This window comes from Heterocephalus glaber, unplaced genomic scaffold (assembly GCF_053883595.1).
Source record: "Heterocephalus glaber isolate CG9 unplaced genomic scaffold, H.glaber_assembly_v1.0 deba00001463, whole genome shotgun sequence".
Classification (NCBI taxonomy): domain Eukaryota; kingdom Metazoa; phylum Chordata; class Mammalia; order Rodentia; family Bathyergidae; genus Heterocephalus; species Heterocephalus glaber.
The window spans coordinates 7,012,176-7,032,537 of NW_028258310.1; the positions used below are offsets into that span (position 1 = coordinate 7,012,176).

General features: G+C 34.5%; 1 protein-coding gene across 1 annotated transcript in view; it reads right to left on the reverse strand.

Annotated features, from left to right (window-relative positions):
* Fbn2 (fibrillin 2) overlaps nt 1–20,362 on the reverse strand; it is a 247,670-nt gene that overhangs the window by 184,218 nt on the left and 43,090 nt on the right. The window lies entirely within an intron of this gene.

A 20,362-nucleotide genomic window follows, 5' to 3' on the forward strand; every position in this document is an offset into this window, starting at 1 on the left:
TCTGAAAAACTTTTGTTACTAGGAAAAATCAAAGCTGGATAATAACTAAATATTCAAAATGCTGAACTAGGAAGATTTACTTATCATAAAATGCTGCAGTTTGACAAAACACAACTTAAAACCACATAAAACTTTTTATCTATCAATGAAAAGTAAGCCTTTCTCATATGGAAGAAAATAATATTTTAAAAGCTCAATGAAAAGAAACAAAAACTAGAATAAGTAACTTTTTTGGCAAGCTGCTTTAATGCTCTTACTTTATACAGATTACTTTTTTGAAAAACTCAATCTTTGGCATATATGTGAAGATGTGTCAACTTCATAAATAAGAACACTTCCCATGCCACAAATTGCTGGGTCATAAATTTTAAAAAAATCTGTTATCTTTAGACAGTCCATATTTGGTCATTTTAAGTAAATATTAGAATCACAATTACAAATGTTATTAAGTCCCAAATATGAGAGAAAAGGGTTTTTTTTCCCCACACACATAAATTTTTTTTTTTAATTTTAGATTCATTCGTAACTACCTATACTCACATTCTGTGCCCCTCAGGGTTTCCAGAGAGGAGTCCATATAGCCTCCCTCTAACCCTAGTCATGTAAACCAACTTGCCAGAGCCATTCCTTTGTCTAACTACAATTCCTTCTTAAAATGACGTTCTCGTAGGATGGGCTGTGAAGGAGGGCACTCACTATGTGGACAAAGACAGCTGTTTGTCCTCTGCAGATGACCTTGTTGAAGGCACTGATTAAGGCAGCCTTAGACTCTCTTTCCCTGGAAGACAGTTTACTATTTCATATGTCCTTTGTTTACATTTTCCTCTTCACAAACTGTGCTGAATCTCTTCTTATATGATGACAGTTTGATTTTTGGTTGGCAGCTAATTATTTAAAAGCGTAAATTTTAAATCTTACCTGCTCATTCAAGAATTACTAAAATAAGGTAAAATAAGGACAAATACTAAATATTGAAATTTAAATTTACTGACCCGATAAAATATCTCGTTCTAAATTCTACTTGCATTTTAATTAAAGAGTCCTAAAGATACATTAACTAGTTGTTATTGGCCTCACATCCTCTTCACCAAAGTTTCACTCTGAACAAAAGTGCACCATGCACTGGGTTCACCATTCAGTCAGGTGTGCCAGCAAAGCACTGAAAGAAAGACATGCTTCTGTACGATGTGGTACAGTGGAGCTAGTGGATTGGAAATGGGCATTTTTCTCATTATGAAATCACCAAGAACACTCTGTTAAAATTGGTCCCCTGTAAAATACAAATGTTGCTCTTTTGATTTTATTTGTCAGATATGAAAAAAATGCACACTGTCAAGGGAACTTAGGGCAATGTTAGAATATTTTAAACTTATAGACAATGGACTCTATGAGACGAGAAGAGAAAAAAGGAAGAAATGATGAACTAAGAAGTGGAAGAAAGTAATGAGTTCAATGAACTACGTGTCCCCGTGAGACACTGCATAAGATGGGATAATAGCCATATTAATAGCAACACAATGCCTGCACAGGTAGCTGTAATATCACTTACTTTACTACCAAGAGAATGCAGTTCCTGAGTATGGCTACATATTGTGCAGTACACAACTTAGGGAACCTTCGATAAACATTTTAACCACTTTTAAAGTTGTGGAATTGGATGGCCTTGCTGGAGACCTGATAGTTTGTAACTTCAAGTCAGACAATGTCATAATAATAAGTCCAGTGTATTTCAGTCTTTACTGAATCAATTCTTTAATTGCTTGATTCTAAAAAGTATACGAAAAATGTGAGATTTTTTTTTATCAGACTTAAGCAAGCAGGTATTTCCATTTTCAGGAACCAAAAAATTACACACACAATCAAATAATTATCTTGGGTAGGAGCTGCAGACATAAATGTACACTATGAAAAACTGTGTAACATGTATGACTTGAGTATAAGGATCCAGGCTAACAGGACATCTCCTTTGCAAAAGAGATCTTTCGACATGGTGATTACAAACAAGGTTCTGTGCATCCCACTGTGGTCACAACTCAAAGTCTAGTCGGTGACATCTCTGAGCACAGGTGTAAACAAACTTAAGAGAAAGCAGTCTCAAAAACTGTACGGGATGATCAAAGAGCTTCCATAAGAATTTCCTTCCTTTCATCGAATTTGTCCAGGATGTCTGCGGCTCTAGACTTCATGCTGCTTATAAATTTTTAGGATTAAAATAACTCAGATAGCTGGTTCATTAATTGTCTTCCCCTATAGATTAGCATCTTTCAACCTCAGGAAACTGTAATATTAACTAATGAAAATGTTTCAGAGACTTAAGGTCAATGAGTTAATGTCTATCTTTTAAGGAATCTACAAACGTTACATACCTATAATGCTTAATAGCATTTTGTCCATTCTGTGACAGTGCCTCTTAATCACAAGTTAAAGTAAATAATTAAGTAACATTTTTAGAAATGAGATTTATTTATTTTTATTGGTACATGCTCGCAGTACATAATTACATTAGTTGTGAGGAATTGGTACATATACATAACATGTCTTAATTCTTTTTTATCCCCTTTGCCACCACTTCTGTCCCTTCCTTCTTCCTCTATCTCTTGGTCTCTTTCCTTTGCAAAAGAGCTCTGTCTCCCTGTTTCCTATTATTTTTTATTTTGCTCTTTAACTTATTTATACTGTGGATCTCTCATGCAATATTTAGGCTTGTGTGTCTGATTTATTTCTCTTAATCTTCTGGTGTCAAGGTGTATCAACTTTCTTACAAATGAATCACATTCATCCTCTCTGCAGCAGAATAGTATTCTATTGTATGTAAATACCACTTTTTTTTCCCTTTATTTTGCTCTTCACTCTCGTTTTCTCAAAGGAGAGAAACCATACGTATTTAAGCTTTGTGTGTCTGACTTATTTCACTTAGCATTATGTTTTCAAGGTGCATCCATTTTTCCTACAAATGTTCATTCTTCTTTATAGCACAGTAGTACTCCATTGTTTATAAATACCACACATATTTTTATCCATTCATCTTTGATAGACATATAAGCTGTTTCCAAGGTTCAAATATTATGAATTGTGTTGTGTAAATATTTGTATACATATATTACTGTAATATTATATCTTTAACTCTTTCAGGAAGATGCCTAAAAAGGGGAATAGCTGGGTGAAATAAAATTTCTATTTTTAATTGTTTGAAGAATCACATACTGATTTCCACACTGGTTATACTACTTTACATGCTCATCAAAAATAGAATAGTGATTTTTCAAGTTAAAATGTGACTCTTCTTATATACAGTATAATTAAGTAAATTTCAGGTTTTCATAAATTTTCTAAATTGAGTATTTACACATGTAGTTTTCAACTTAATAACTCATAAGAGTTTCTGAGTAGTTGTAAAGGTTTTTCAGGTACACAACTAAAGTATTTAAGAAGACATCAAATATATTTAACATATAAAACCTCTAACATGTATGGAGGTGTTTCATAAACTAAGATTAGAAATATAACCAGATATTAATTAAAAGCCTCCTGAAGTGCCTACTAAAAAATCTGTTAAGACTTCAGGTACTCAAAGAGATATCTGCATGCTCATGCTCACAGCAGCCATTATCTGCCATAATGAAACAGTAGGAGCAATGCAAGTGTCCATGGGAGGATGAACAAGTACATATGATATGGTAAATGCATTTAATGGTATATTTACTATTCAACCTGGAAAGGAAGGGAATTTTGACACATGCCACAATGTGGAAGAATGTATGAAGAGTATTTTAAGCAACATAGGCCAGCTACAAATGGACAATACTGATGAATCCACTTTCTTGAGTTACCTGGAATAATGAGATTTTTGTGACAGACAGAAACAGTGGTTGCCAAGAGGAGTGGGAGTTACTGTGTAATTGCCAGAGAGATCTCAGATGGTAGCAATGATTGCAAAATGTGAATGTACTTTATGCTCCTAAACTTAAAAATGTTGGCAAATTTTGTATGATGTATATGTGCATATAGCCACAATTATAATGTTATTCATTAATGAAAATACAATGTTCAAGGAAGAAGTAGTTTTGAAATTATTTTTGAATAGAGCAAGCCTGAATTATTAAAACCACAGCAAACTCTGAATCTTTTTCATACACAGGGCACTAAAACATCCACACACAACTCTGACCTCTCCCCTTAAGGTAGATATGTATATTGTTTTTGACTTATTGCATGTACACACAGTGCTGCTGAATGGGCATTCTTGAACATACTTTTTGACTCCATATTTTGGCAAGTTTTCTGTGAGCTAAATTCCTGGAAATGGAATTGTCAGCTCAAACATCCAATTTGAAAAATTTGAAGGATTAATCTCTAAGTAGGTGGTACCACTTTATACTTTCATCAGTGGCAGCAAAAGGAATCCATTTTCCCACATCGTCTACAACAGTGAACATATCCAAAGAATTGAATGTTCATTCTTTTAATGGTTTAAAAATGGTATTTCACATTAAATTGATAGCAACTCACTGTCCCCCTTTCCTGAAAATTAAGGGAAGAAAATTAACTCCGTGGCAGGTACTCTGGAGCATCCCTTTCTATAAGCTATATCCTTTTATCCTAAGTGCTAAAAATATTTTGCCATTTTTACAAATGAAGAAATTACAGGCCAGAAATTAAGGAAGATATGCAGAGAATTAAAGAGCTATAAAAAGATGAGGTGGAGATTCCACTCTGAGATCTATCTCACTGCAGAATGCTCAGACACATTCACCTCTGCGCGATGCACACTGTGTTCACTGAACCCGTCACTGGGTCATCCAAATTCTCAGATGTTGCTAACTGGCTCCCCTAAAAGACCAAAGCCTTTGTTATAACCCATAGATTCCTCTCCTAGCCTCCAAATATAATTTCCTAACTCCCAATTAACAAGTCCAGTTTTGCTTTCCTTCTGTTTTCTCCCAAAGATGATTCTCAGTGCAGCCCATTACATCAGGAAGAGATCTCTCTGTGCAGTGTAACATTAAAGACTCGCTTCTGCAAACAGATGAGTAATTATAGTAATTACCAGAGGTGCATTGCATTTTATTTCTAACATAATGCTATTATTTAATACTTCAATTGAATGTAGAGTTGGCAAAGTGCTGCTTTCACCTTTCTGTACCTTCTTTCAAAGGACAAGGTAATTGCTGACATCAAAGGGTGCTTTAAGAATGAAGAGGCAGGAAGGATAATTAGGTGCTGGCCAATGATGCAAACAAAATTGCTATCTTTGATGCCACATTTCATAAGGATGAAGGCCATCAAACATGTGGTCCTAAAATTCATGGTCTATGTATTTGAAGTGCACTCTCCCAAGAGCAAAACCAATTAGCTTGCTTTAAGCACAACAAAAAAATCCTGAAGATTAAAAACTAAATAAGATCATTTCAGCAGAAGAATATTGTCACTTTTGAAAAAGAAAGTTAAAGAAACAAAAATATTTTGACATGAGTTAAGGGGGCCAGAGTTGTAAATGATTAACATAAAAGCGGTTCATATGCAAATCAACAAATGATCTAAGTTTACGGTATCTAAGAAATTCTACAATACAGTTAAGTAGACCTGAATGTATTTCAGGAAACTGATATGTCCTCACAAAACAATCTATACGTTATCAAAGCCAGAAACAGGAATGGAAACAAGCTACTTGAATCTTATCTTTAATTTTATCTTATTTAAAATCTTATATATCCTTTGATTCAAGCACACACACATAAAAAAAAATCACAAGGCTGCATTACGGTGAGTATGAAAAAAATGTTACACACAATTTGCTGAATTTCATGTACTATTTTCTTATTTAAATTTTTGCCCAAATCAATGCTTTCTGAGTGATGTGGGTAGCCAAGTACGTGGTCAGTGTCACCTCACAGACCACATCTTCCCCAGGAAACTGATGAGGTGTGACAAGAAAACAAAAGTCCCTGCCAGGATTCCAGCATAGCATCTCAGTAGAAGAGCCAAAATTCTCTTGAGAAAAGCAAATGCCATGTGATTCATACCTGGGGTTTTCATCATTTGGGAATTTTAGGGAAATGCTAGTGAGCAAGGAAGAAGATCTTTAGGAGCCCTATCACCGTAACTAGCTGCAGAGCAGGGGCACTCAGCTGATTCTGCTGGCATCAATGGCTGAACACTGCTGAAGTAAATCATTCCTGGCTCTTGTGATGGGAACCTTATGCAGTGTGATCAAAATATACAGTTAACATTACATTTTAAAAATTCATTACAGTAAAAAAATATACTGCCATTAATCTTTCTTAAAATATTCCCCCTCACTTCAAACACATTTATCTCATTGTTGTTGCTACTTTTAAACAATTCTGGACAGTCCTTTTTTCAGGCTTTTGCAGGTCTGATGAAAACTACAGCAAATGCTGCTGCTGAGTGCCATTTAACAAAAAGGCAGGCTCATAAAACAAAAGGTTGTCTTCTCATCTATTTTATTCTGGCATGGTGTGATTTCTGGCTCTTCTCCAAAGCCATAATGACCCAGAAATATAAACATTTTAAATCAACTTAACATATTGAGACAACTACAAAGGTGCAACTAAAGACACTCATGAAAGAGGACTTTCAGAACTGCTTCAGAAAATGGCAAAAATGATGGGATAAATGTGTTCAAAGTGAGGGGAAGGATTCTGAGGGGGATTAACAATAATGTGAATTTTACTGCAATACATTTTTACCATGTAAACATTCACTGTATTTTTCGATCCTGCCTCATATACCTGGTCCTATGGGTGAACACCAGGAGATGTCAATGGCAATGGGATCCCCCTGCAATATTTCAGCAAAAATGCCACAGTACTGCAATACCAACAGAATAAAACAAAAATGATCATACCTTAGGCAGTCTGGCAGATGTGTAATCACCAGAAAACAACTTACAGCCTGACTAGGATTGGCAGTGAGGAAATTCACCTCCAAAACAGACAAAAGGTAAAAGACTGAAGTCTTTCTTTGGTTCAAGGTTAGGGTTCAACCTTCAGACTCTAGGCCAGGGGTGTGGCTCAGGGACAAAGTCCCTACCTATCATCAGGAGGCCCTGGGCTCCTTCCCAGTACCACCAAAAATAAGTCAATATTCAGTCTCGGATAAGAAAAGGGGGAAAAGGAAAGGTCACTGCTTTGAGTTAAGTTAATTGTCTGGAGGATCAGATGCAAGAAAAAGTGCACAACACAGAAACAAAATCTTAAGAAATGAATACCATCAGTAACAGATGAGACTTGTGTACACAGCCTAGAACCTGGGTTAGAAATGACAGAAAAAGTTTCTGGGCTTAAATAAAAAATAGTTTTCCATCTTCAGGCTTTTAGGTAATGTGGTTGATGACATATTACCAGAAAAGAATACTGTATGTTTTTCTTAAAAAGAAATTAAATTTTTTAGCTGTAGACTCTATCTAAGACTATGAAATTGACTATTTTAAGGAAAGAGATATTAGCAGCTGTAAAATTTCACACTGATGTGGTTTATTATCATGCTCAGCTGTGTGGACCAAAATGCTACCCACTAAGCCACATGTGGCTTTTTCAGTTTAAACTTCAAATTCACATTACATAAAATAAACATTCAGTTCCTCAGTCACTCTAGCCACATATCAAGTTTTCAGAAGCCACATGGTAGTTAGCGGCTACTGTAATGGACAGCAAAAAGATTATTTCTATCATCCCAGAAAGTTCAATAGATGTACACTGGAGTGGCTATTTCCCACCAACACAGAGAAAGAGAGAATAAAATGACATCTGGTGTTAAAGCTACAGTTCCTTAAGGGGTTACATTTGAAACGAGGTGAACTCAGATGAAAAGTGTTATGAAAATCCAAGGCAATATAGACTTACATGTTAGTTACATGAAAAAACAACTTTAAAAAGTTTTGGAGACAAAAATGCCAGAATGTTTTCTTTTATTTTTCTTATTCTTATTCTTGTGAATGCATATGTGTATGTACTAACCATGAAGTCTATGCAGTGCTTTATAACTAACATTTTGCTTAATCTGTACAATAGCCTTATTTGGTTGGCATGAATAGGTTTCCTTTACCAATGATGATAACAGGGTTACATAGGTTTAAATAAGATTGCCCAAATCCACAAAAATGGTGCATAAGTGAGGTAAAATTTAAATGACAATTGTATCTGGCACCAAAATCCATGCTATTAATCACCATACTCTGTTACCTCCCAGTAGCACTGATCACCTCGAGAGGGTAGTTCTGTTTGATCAATAGTTCTTGCTCTGAATAAAACACATGTTTCTGTGTAGATTTACTCGTTTTAAGACTGCTTACAATTTTTATTCTATTAGCAAGTTAGCTTGTTTTAGTAAATGCTTCCTGAGATACTCTGATATGTCTCTGGAAGGTTAACATATCTCAGATTTCTGACCACGTGTCTCAAGTAGACTTTCCAGTACTGTTAGTGTGCAGATTCTTTTTAGCTACTCAAATTCTCTCCAGTAGCTGCTCCATGGCTGCTCCAAGTCCAACCCACTTCCAACCATATCAGCACCTTAGCTTTTGATCTCTGAATAGGTGGAATACAAGTAAGTGTTGCTTCAGTGCCAACAGAGGTTGCAGTGGTGATGGTGAACTACAGAAAATGCTAGCCATGTGCTTAAGAAGCCAGATGCCCTATCTACTAAGTCAATTTCCATTGCTCAATAAAGTTCTAACTTAATCTTTAGTGTTAAGTAGAGGCTAAGCTTTGCTGCCTGTTTTCCAAAAATCATCTAACCCATCCTAGATAAGGCACAGAAGAGTATTTTGAGACCTCCAAAGGATTGTTTAAATTTTAATTATTTTCAGTAATTTTTAGAGATGGAACACCCTCAGAAATTATGAGATTCTTCACATGATTAACAATAAGGAAACAAAGTCCAGAAACTTTCAGCAACTGACCACAAGTCAAAAGATTTGAGTACAATAGCTTAGGGCTCTTGACTCATTTTCCTGTACTGTAGCATCCAACACAAAATAGTAACTGTAAATCTACAACTGATGGGCTCTAGGCTATCAACAGCCTTTCACGACAAGACACGCTTTCTGAGCTGAGGTCCAGAAATATGGTCTAGCTCAGTATTTCCCAAAATGTGGTTAGTAGAATGCCAGTTCCACAGACTATTGGAAGTACTATGTCCAAAAAGGATTCTATAGTGAAACAAATTAGAAAATATATTAGAATTGAACAAGAAGTTTTTTGGGGGAAGAGGTGTATGTGAAACTCCATAACTTCCAGGAGACCTGAAGGCACTCCTGTGCATTAATAATTGCCAAGAGGAGGCTCTAGTACACAGTCTTTAAAATTTATTTGCTCATAAAACGTTTTTATTCAATAGCATTCCTGAAGACTAGTGTGGGACGAAACACACTGGCAAACACTTATTTAACTTTATCAGCATATGAGTGCCTTGTATCCTCAAATGTGGTTGCCTCAAATACATCAGATGAGATGACACCTTTTGTGTAGTCAGTGACATCACCATCACCATAAATATGACAGAGAACATCAGAACTCTGCAACGTAACTGGCATTTGAACACAGCAGTTCTCACATTATGGCCTGAATTGTTAGTAAGACTGAAAATATTAATAAGTGATCACAGCTCAGAAGTTTTTCTGTTTCTTCACATTGTTCTTCTATATATCAAACGTCACATCTATTCATCTAGGGCCTACAATCTCAGATCCCGTAACTGACAATGGAAAGCATACGGTCCCATATTGCTGTGCAGGACTTTGTCAGCCATGCCGAACCTAGTGGCATGTGTATAGATACATGCACGTGTATATATGTATATAGTAATACTGCCTCTACTGTAAATACTCTCCTTACTAACAACACTATGAAATAGGTACTAGTATTCTGCCTATTTCAGAGATAAGTAAACTCAGGCACAGTGAAATTAGGTTACTTGCCCAAGGTTACAAATAAAAAGCAGCTGAATTAGAAATGATTCAGTTACTCGGTTTTTCTCAACTTTCTTCTTAAAGCTAAAAGTATTAAGGCGAGGATTCTGTAGTTATTCCATGTGGCACTGAGATTTTCAGGCAGTTTATCTATTTGGAAATCTCAACAGAAAAGGGGTCTCATTTTATGGCTCTGTAGAGAACTCAAAAGAATGAGGAGAGCAGAGTGGCAGTCAGACAGCCACTCTTGTAGGGTCTTCAGTAAAGCTTTGCTTTTTAACCCAATGTCCTCACTGTAACGTAAGTCCTATAAAATAAGAGAACTTTACCTATATCATGTGATATGCATGAGCACATCTGAGATCAAAACTTCCAAGTGCTAAGCTTTCAATAAAGAATCAACACCTGGTATCTGTTCTTACTGTGACCATTAATAAACTGACACTGCAGACCACTCTAGTTTACAAAACACTTTTCTATGGTTTATTTCATTATGCCTTTACAGTGCCAGTGCAAGATAAAGTATGAAGGAGGCAGAAAAGTCTACATAAACCTTGCTGTTGCTTTGATCCTAATAACTATATATGGATAAAATATTTTTTGGATGTGAAAGCTGGAAGAAACCACTTAAATGGATAGCAGGATCCTTCCAAGAAATAATATACTTCCTTGCAGAGTTATTTTCTCTATTCAAGTCCCCTCTCTCCCAAAGATCTGTTTGGAATCAAAGCCAAGTTTCACAGCCTGAAAATTAATACTGTGCAGCCAGAAATAAATTATTTTGCAAAGAGAAATACCAGACCCACATAATTTTACTTAGGGGAAAAAAAACTCCCTTTTTGCCTCGCCAGAAAATACAATGGACAAATATAAAAGCACAGTATTTATCTACCTCTATGGTCTGTAAAAGACAGCATCCATTTTGATTCCTGACACTTAGCCTTTATTCCAGCAGCACTGCTCTAACTTGGCAACAAAAATGTTGCTGTACATTTCTGATTATCCATGATGCTATTTGGCTTTCTGATTATCTACCTGTAGCCTCTACCTCCTTGCCAGGCACATATGCTTCATACCTTTGAGAGCAGATCCTGGGTTCAGGAGACAGTGAGGCTGTCTGCGTCTGAGCTCATGGGAGAGGCTCTGACTGCTTGGTGATGCACATCAAAGGAAACTCCAGTTGGATATTCAGACATTTCCAAATTTCATTAACATTCCAGATACACAGAAACATCTTGATACTCAACCAAAGATTTCTAATTAGATGTTTGCTAGTTTGAGTATGTGTTATGTGTATTATGCATCTGTTGACCCTCACAACTTATATATATATGCAAAAACTATGATGATTGGTTACATTAAAAATTTATTATAGTAAAAGACGCATTGCCATTGTTCTCTTGCAAAATATTCTCCCCTCACTGTGAACACACCCCATCATTCATGCCACTTTCTGAAGCAGTTTTTTAAAATGAATTTTATTGGTACATTTTAGGTACATAATATAATGACATTCATCATTGGAAATTTGCACCTTTACATAATATCTCTTGGTTCCTTTTGCTTGTTTGTTCATTTTTGGTACCGGGGATCGAACTCAGGACCTTGTGCTTGCAAGGCAGGCACTGGCACCACTGAGCTAAATCCCCGGCCCTGAAGCAGTTTTGTAAATCATTCATTGAGTGTCTTTGGCTGAATCAATTCAATACATTTACCTTTTGTGGTCATTTTGACCTTGGGGAAGAGCCAGAAGTGGCACGGTGACAGACCCGGTCAAAAAGATGAATGAAGGCATACCATAATGTTTTTATAAGATGTTTAATACCACTCACTAAGTAGCAGCCTTCACTGTATTTTTTTATCACACCTTACAAAGACCAGAAAGAGGACTTACAGAACTACTTTAGAAAGTGTCAAGAATAATGGGACAGGTGTGTTTGAAGTGAGGGAAAATATTTTGAGGAGATAATGGCAATATGCCTTTTATTTAATACATTTTTAAAATTTAAGCTATACATACTTTTACCAGCACTGCTCTGACCTGAAATAATATATCCTGTCCTTAACTAGTAAAAGGAAACTAAACTTCAAAATTTCTACTGGAAAAAATACTTTCCTTGAATTTCTACAAATACACTCACGTATTCCTTATTATCATTTTTGGTATATAAAGGTTGTGCCTATCATGTTCCTACCCAGTAAGCAAATTGTTCCAATTCTTAGGTAACTAGAGACAGCTTATCTTAATATACATACAGGAAACAGTAAATCCTATAGGGTGGGTTTCCTTTAATAATCAAATATTCTAGGGGCAGATGTTATTCACTCAAAAGACTCTTTTAACTTCTGCAGCATTTGAATAGTTGAGATCCATAAGGACTGCTCCAACATTTTTTTTGATGTTTCATTCTGAAGTTGAACTCCCCACAAAAATGGATTTATGGGGCTCATGAAAATCACTCCAAAATATATCATGAGAGAAAATGTAGCTACAGTTAGCCTGTCCTGCATCCAAAACTCCTTCCCTTTTGGGGGAAATTTCCATTGTGTGAGTCCTGATGGGATTAACTCATGCAAAGACACACATTTGGAAATATTTCTCTGCTACAGGAGGCCAATGCGGGCAGCAGAGGAGCAAACTGGGACACCTAGCCAGGACCTTAGCATATTTTCTGCTGACCACTTCTTTTTGTCTGCACCTACTCTTCAAGCTTGTTTCTTAGCCTGCATGTAGATCCTACATTATCTTTCCATTATATATTCCCTCTGTTATTATTTTAAGTGCAATGAGCCAAATTTGGCTCCTGCTGTTTTAGAAACTCTGACCCCTCACTGAAGCAGGTAGTACACTCTTCACAATGGAAATTTTAAAAGTTTAAAACGTTAGTCAAAACTTAAGAATTGTACTTATTTTTTTCCATTTGTACACTTTGTAGGTGGGGGTAAAATTCAAGGGAAATGATCATTCTTTGCTTGTGTGTCTAAGTTTAGATTTGAATTTTAAAGCATTCATATATTGATAGTATTCCCCCCTAGGATACCAGTTTCTTTTAATCTTTCACACATTACCTGCAATATTAAGATGTTTAAATGAGGCTTAACTCTTCCAAATGTATGCATTATTGCTTTAGTGAAGATTCTATTTTTTGATACCAGGGATCGAACTCAGGACCTTGCGCTTGCAAGGCAGGCACGGCACCACTGAGCTAAATCCCCAGCCCCAGTGAAGATTCTTTGTAACCACTATATATGAAAACCTGCTCTGTGTCATTCATAGTAACTTGCCAAGATGAGACCAGTCATGAGGTTTTGGAAAGATATGAAGGAGTTAGATGGGCTGGATTGACTTAGAGTTGACAGGAAAAAGAAGCACATTATGAAAGGTGACATTCAACATGTCACAGAGAGAATGAACACTACCTAAAAATGAAAGACAGCCTTTTGGAAAACCATCTGGTGTTGGCTGATTTCGACTCATCTTGGAAGAGGCTTACAGTCCAAAAGCAATTTGTTACATTTGAGGCAGCAAACTCAAAAAACTTTAGAGTCTTGCCCATTTTCAAATTCTGAATTTCCATTGAGTTTATGGTAAAATCTTAATGAAATATTCAGGACAGGTAAGTCTGTGGGGCACATAAAATGTAATGACTTTGAACTCATAAAAATATTCCAAGCATTAAAAAATGGGTTATCTTGGGGGAGGGATCAGGAAATTTTAATATTTCATGTGAATCAATTGTTCTTATAATATTTTAAGTGATAATAGCTGGAAAAAATTTAAATATGTAATAATTCCTTTCGAAAACATAATCTTCTTTATAGAGCAGATGAATCTGGTTGCCAGTAGAAGCTACTTAAGAGTATTTCAATCCTGCAGTCATGTCTGACTTGCATGCTACGCTGTAACATTTTCCACCACACACAATGGGACCCTATGATTAATCGGGCTGTCTAACATACCTCCAAAAACTGAATTACATATGGAATGGGTAAGGGGGAGCGACAGGAAAAAAACCTAAATGTTTATTGTAAAAGACCATCAATTTTTCATACTTTCATAGAATTATAGCTTTTTTCACACTGTTGTATTATTCATACTTGAATACACTTATTCTCGTTTACTTTCTCAACAGTAACACTGATAACTAAGTCCTTTTAAATTGTTTATGTAAGTATTAAACAAATGATATCAATTATTTTAACATATCTAGAAATTTGGTACTTTTAAGCAGAAATTATAATGACTAGATTAGTAATACGGAATTTGTTAAAAGCAAAATCTTCTGCATAAGAAAAATCATCATAACCAAAACTTCAACATCCACCAATAGTATAAAAGCAAATTAATGGGGCTGGGGGATGCAGTTCAGTATGGCAGAGCACATACCTAGCCTGGTGGAGGCTCTGCATTTGATCCCCAGCAGTACATACATAAAAGAGCAGATTAAAGATGTTACACATGTGTGTTTGATTTATTTCACTTAAGAGTATGGTTTCAAGGTACATCCATTTATCTAGAAGTGTTTCAAGCTTGTCCTTTTTTATGGCTGAATAGTAAGTACTCCATTATGTTTTTTAAAAACACATGTTTTTATCCATTCATCAGTTGATGGGCATTTGGGTTTTGTTCAAGACTTGGCTATTACAAACTATGCTGCTATAAAGATGGGTGTGCATAAATAGCTGTGATATGATGCTTTTAATTCTTTTGAGACAATACCAAGAAGGGGAATAGCTGGGTCAGATGGGACCTCTAATTTGTTTTCTGAGGAATCTCCACGTGTGAAATAGGAAGAAGTTGTTCAAAATTATATGGAGTGTGAGATACTTTGATAGTAATTTAAATATTTTAGGCAAAAAAGCTATAGTATTATTAGGAAATGAGAGCTAGATCAGCAAATGAAAATATATTCTTTTAAGATCATGATACACAATGTATTCAACATTGTTATTCTCTAATTATTTTGTTATAAAAATTATTTTTTCATAGAATGCCTTTTATATTTTCTTCATTAATATCTTCTTGTATTACATTAAAATAAAAATTAAAAAATAAAGACTTTACAAATTCATAATAGTAGCTACCTCTGGAAAAGGTAGAAAAGGAGAATGGAATAAAAGGAATATAAGAATTTATATTTTATCTATATACTTTTATTCTTTTTAAAGGAGAGGAAAAAGACATTTGTTTAAAGTTTAGTTTTCCTCTCATTTGGGTGGTATGTACATAAAAGATTCCTTGAAATGTCCTTTGCTGTATTCTAGATTTTAAAATCATCCCTATACTTAAAACCAATCTCTTCGCCGCCTGCCTTGCAAGCGGAAGGATCCGAGTTCAATCCCCGGTACCAAAAAAAAAAAACAACCAAAAAAAACCCAATCTCTTAATAGCAGAGCTTTCTTGAACAACTAACTGATCAGGGGAATTCTGTATTTTTTCCTAGGATAGTATTAAACTTGTCCTTTAAATATGTGATTTTTTTGGAGAAATTTCTCAGTTTAACTGCAAAAAATCAGCCATATCTCACTAATACCCATCTATAAAAAGAACTTTATGTTTAGAATATTGTGTCATTTGCCCTGTATTCTTTTACCATACAATTTTAATCTTTAGACCTTTATCTCTTCTAAAGGCTATTCCAGACAAGTCTAATCACAGAAGAAACAAAACAGTTGTTTTTTTTAAATCTAAGAGACTACCACTGAATAAAAACCCTCCAAAAAGGTAGTATAACTTACTCCACATACCACTGCACAACCAACATACGGAATAAATATAGAAAGTTTTCACAATCTAGAGATATTCCCACAGAGAACTAATGGAAATAATTTAAATAAATGAAAAATAATTAGAATATGGTTTCCACGTTGGTCACTTAACACATTAATATTTGTAATGAAAGTATTCAACATGATTCTAACTGATACCTGATTGTATCAAATGTTATTGTTCTCAACAACCCAGTTCCATCATTATTCTTTTATGTCTTTTAAATACATCTGCTTCCTAACTTAGAGCCTTGTCCTGTGCAGTCTCCTTTCCCAAGAACTTCATTTGTCCAACTCTTAAAATGGTTAGTTCTCTCTCATTCTTCAGGCTTGGAGAGTCATCAGTGGACCTCATCAATATCTAGCTTCGTTTTCATTTTAGGCACATGGGAAATTGGACAGCTCTGCAACCTTTTATAAGTGCAGTACGACAAGTGACTTTTGAGAAGCATCAGTCCAGTATACTAGTTGCCACATCCCCCTTCTCTCTTCAGTATGCATGGAGCCATGTGTGATGACAGTCACCTTCATTCCAATCTCAGGGCATAATGATTAAAACTCCCCTGTGCCAAGTACCACAAGAAGCATGGCTGTATAGGTTAAGCTGAAATTAATCTTTGTCCTATAGAATACATTGAAACCACAGAGAGTTCTGTGGCTGTTTGTTGCAGCAGCACGACACAGACCATCCCAACTAACACAAGGTCTCAGCTTAAATGCCATCTTTTCAAAGTGGAATTTCCTACACAATCATTTGGAATCCATTTAATCCACTCTCTCAAAAAACTTTTTTCTTTCCTTCAGAGTACTTATTACAATATATGTATTTAAAATTTCTCCAAATGGGCTTCAAGTACAATAAAAAAAGATTGTAAATGTCTTGATTGCAACGATTTCTTTAGTAACTGGCAGATCACAGCTTCTTACTAAAGATTTGCTGAATGAAAGAATGTTTCACTTTATTCAAAGTAGTATATTAAATATCTTATACACCTTGATACATAGCTAAAACTACTAGGCAAAGAAATTTTAATGACAGCAAAGTGTTAACACTTTGCACTAACAGCACACTAACCTCATAATACATGTAAAACTTCCAAATTTAAATATTTATATGACATATAAATTATGGATTTTACATTAAGGATATGATCACTTCAATTTAGAGCACATCAATAGAGGGGGTTTCTTGATTTATCATAACAAACAATTTTAGTTAAACTCACACATTTCCAGAACGTGGAGTTAAAGTTACCCAGCATATAAAAATGATGGGAGTTATAAAATGATATTTTATTGAAGTTGTAAAGAACATATATATTAAGCTAGGGTCCTTACTTTCCTTCTGGCAATTTAATAAATGTTTCAGTCATATTTACTGCTATTTCATTTCTCACATAGCTTTTGTGGCCAGGATAAAACCTTAGGAGTTCATGCTTCAATAAACCCAGGCTCAAGAATCTATTACAGAAATGAATTTCAAGCTGGCATCCACCAAGGTCCTAAATCTTCTGGCTCAGTGGTCAGGGTGTAAGGGACTGAGGCTTGCTATACTAACGTTTTTTTGTCAGGTGACACATTTTTGCCAGTGACTATATATCAACCATGGATTAGTGGTAAGTTTTTCTTTTTTACATACTTTTATGGTCTCTTATTTTCATATTCTTTCATTTAAAGGATTATGTTTTCTACTTTATTTAGAAAACTTTTAAATATATTCAAGCAATACATCCCTTTATCTTACTAAAGTTAAAAACCCCGGTATTCTGGTAAGTGCATTTGTATCTTATGAATTCATGAATGAGTAATAACCAAACAATAATTTAAAAGAAAATAACTATAATTCTTTGCAATAATAAAATATTAACAAGCAGTCATAAAGTACTTATATGTATCAGACAGTATTCTAGCTGATTTGTGAAAATAATTTACTTATTGTTATGGTGAGATAGGTACAGTTATTACTCTCAGTGGATACTTGAGAAAATTCTTGGCCTTTAGAAGTTAGACACTATGATCCAAAACTATACAGCTGCTGTAAACAAAAGTGAGTATATTTGTGATTATGTACTTATTAGTTATAATTTGTAACTAGGAGAACAATATAATATAACAGTAAAGTAGAGAGATCACAGATTTTTGCAGCAAGACAGAACCGGACATTAATTTAATAAAATAATTCATGGAAAGAGAATTAAAATAGTAAATGCTCATCAAACAAAAACTGTTTATTAGACCTTACTTCAACAATGTTTTGCTAATTTCTGGCATTTTCCATGTTTTAATTAAGCATGAATTATCTTTAAAATCAGAAAAAAACCATAGATCATTTAAAATTGTATTATATTGACAATTGGAGATTAGAGCCATATCCAGATTAAGTATTAAAAAGAACTGACCAACTTCATGTAAACTGTATTTCAACAGATCTTAGCTGGAGTGATGGTCAGAAAGGTTTGTGAAATAGTAAATGTTTTGGTCATGAATTTTTGCTGAAGAAAACGTAAAAACTGTTGGGATGAATCTGTAAGTTTGCAATGAGTGAAGATAAGATAATAATAAAGATCTCCAACTGCTTCTCAAAATTTCACAACTTAAAAAAACTGGGAATAAAAAGAGTTTATATTTTCATATTTGAAAATGTTTTATGGGAGCACTTGGAATATCAACACTATGTGTGTTTACACTGTATCACCAAGTATATACAATATAGTTTACATTCTCATGGACATGTATTTCATTGGTATCGCTCACATCCAAATATATTATTTTTTAAAAAAATAAGTTTTGAAAAGAAAATACTGAGATAGAACAATTTCTGGCACGTGGTACAAGTAAAATAAATTATTAATAAATGTTGAAAGCTACAAAATAAATTAGCCTTTTTTGCTTCTAATGTTATCAACAAATATGTAACTAATAAATAGGAAATTTTCTATTTCACTGATTAGTCACCCCCATGAAAAATAAACAGGGTACTGGGCAATTTTTTTAATTACCAGCAGTGCAGAATTCTTGAAATACAATTTTCCTTCCAAATACAGAATGCTATTGAGTGTGTCTTGCTCTATTTTCATAACTGTTATTTGATCTAATATTCAGGAAAGCCTTCATCATGTGGAATTTCTTCTATACTTAATTCATCAGAATAACACCTCAGGTTCAGAGAAAACAGTAATATGAGTTGAACAGAGATAACCTTACAGTTGAGTTCAGAATACCAAGAGAAAATTAATTTTCAAATACAAGAATAGAATTCTTTTTTGAGTTACAATTAAGAGAGGGTACATATAGTCTGTACTAGTTTTAAAGTTATCTTTTAAAACTTTGAATAATCTTTGAAAATGACAGCAAACCATTTAATTTCCAAAGTATAACTGGAATTTTCTTGGTAAAACATCCAATTTTTCTGCAATGCAATCAAATATTCTTAGAACACTATAAACTACTCTTTAGGCAGAGAGTGCCCGTGAGATCCTGAAGTTTCCTGGGAACAAAAGCAGGTTATTGCCAAAAGCACTGCTGGCTCGACTCCTTGCTGGGTCAGTGGTAACAGAGGAGAGAGAGTAATCGCATTTTGTCCACACAGGAACTGGAACCATTGAAAACCACGAGGGCTACCCTGTCATTAGTGCTCCCACATCCCAGTGTGAGGTCAAGCCCGAAGGCTTTCATACAAAATGCTATCATTTATTTGACAATCTATCCTACTCTTTAATAGCATTAAGTCTATATCTTCCATAGCTGCTCCAAAAACTGAAGAGGCTAAATTTCTAATACAACCACAGGGAGAAAAATGCAGTAACAAAACAACCACAACAAACCAAAAAAAATGGTTATCCTGATGAATAAAGGAAGTCTACCACTGATTTTAAGGGTAAAAGGCCAATCATACACATTTTTTCTCAGTCAGAACCAAGATTAATCAAATATACAGTATTTAAGTGAACAAGTGACAGTTTTAAAAAATACTTTTCTGAGCTGTTCTCTCCAATGCAATCCTCCTTAATAAATAGTATGATCATTTTTGTGATTCTTTTATTACCTAGTTCTCTTCAACTATGATGGTATCATTTGAATAGTTTCTCCTCTCCTAAAATCAATTAATAGTATTGAGATTCATTCCTTTCTATCTCACTTTGTTAAAGTCAGAAATGCTCAGATTAACCACATTTATTTTTTTAAAATGTTAATGTATGTCCATTCTGTTTTCCTTCTCAGAACTCTTCTCTCTCTTCCTTGAATTCAGTTTTATCAGCATTATAACCCAAGTGTTTACCCTCATTGAAAAATTTTTTATTCAGAGCTAAGTATCATTTTCTTTCTAAATACCCAATAGCTAATTGTTTCTAAAAGTCAGTAGATAATTCGATATGTAGGTAATAAATATGACTGAAAACTGTGAATTAGAATGCATCTATTCCTCACTAAGAAATAATCACTCAACTGTCACAGGACTGTTTCCATGATGTAAGGTATCTTTAGTCCACATTTTAACAGAGTTACAAATACTTACTGGTATATAGCAAAAACAGATTACATTAAACTTTAATTTGGACTCAAATAAAATGCAAAAATGTTAATATTCAGCACAAAACCATGTAATGAAAAAGAATACAAAGACAAGAAATAAAAGAAATTGACATTGAACAGTATTTCCCT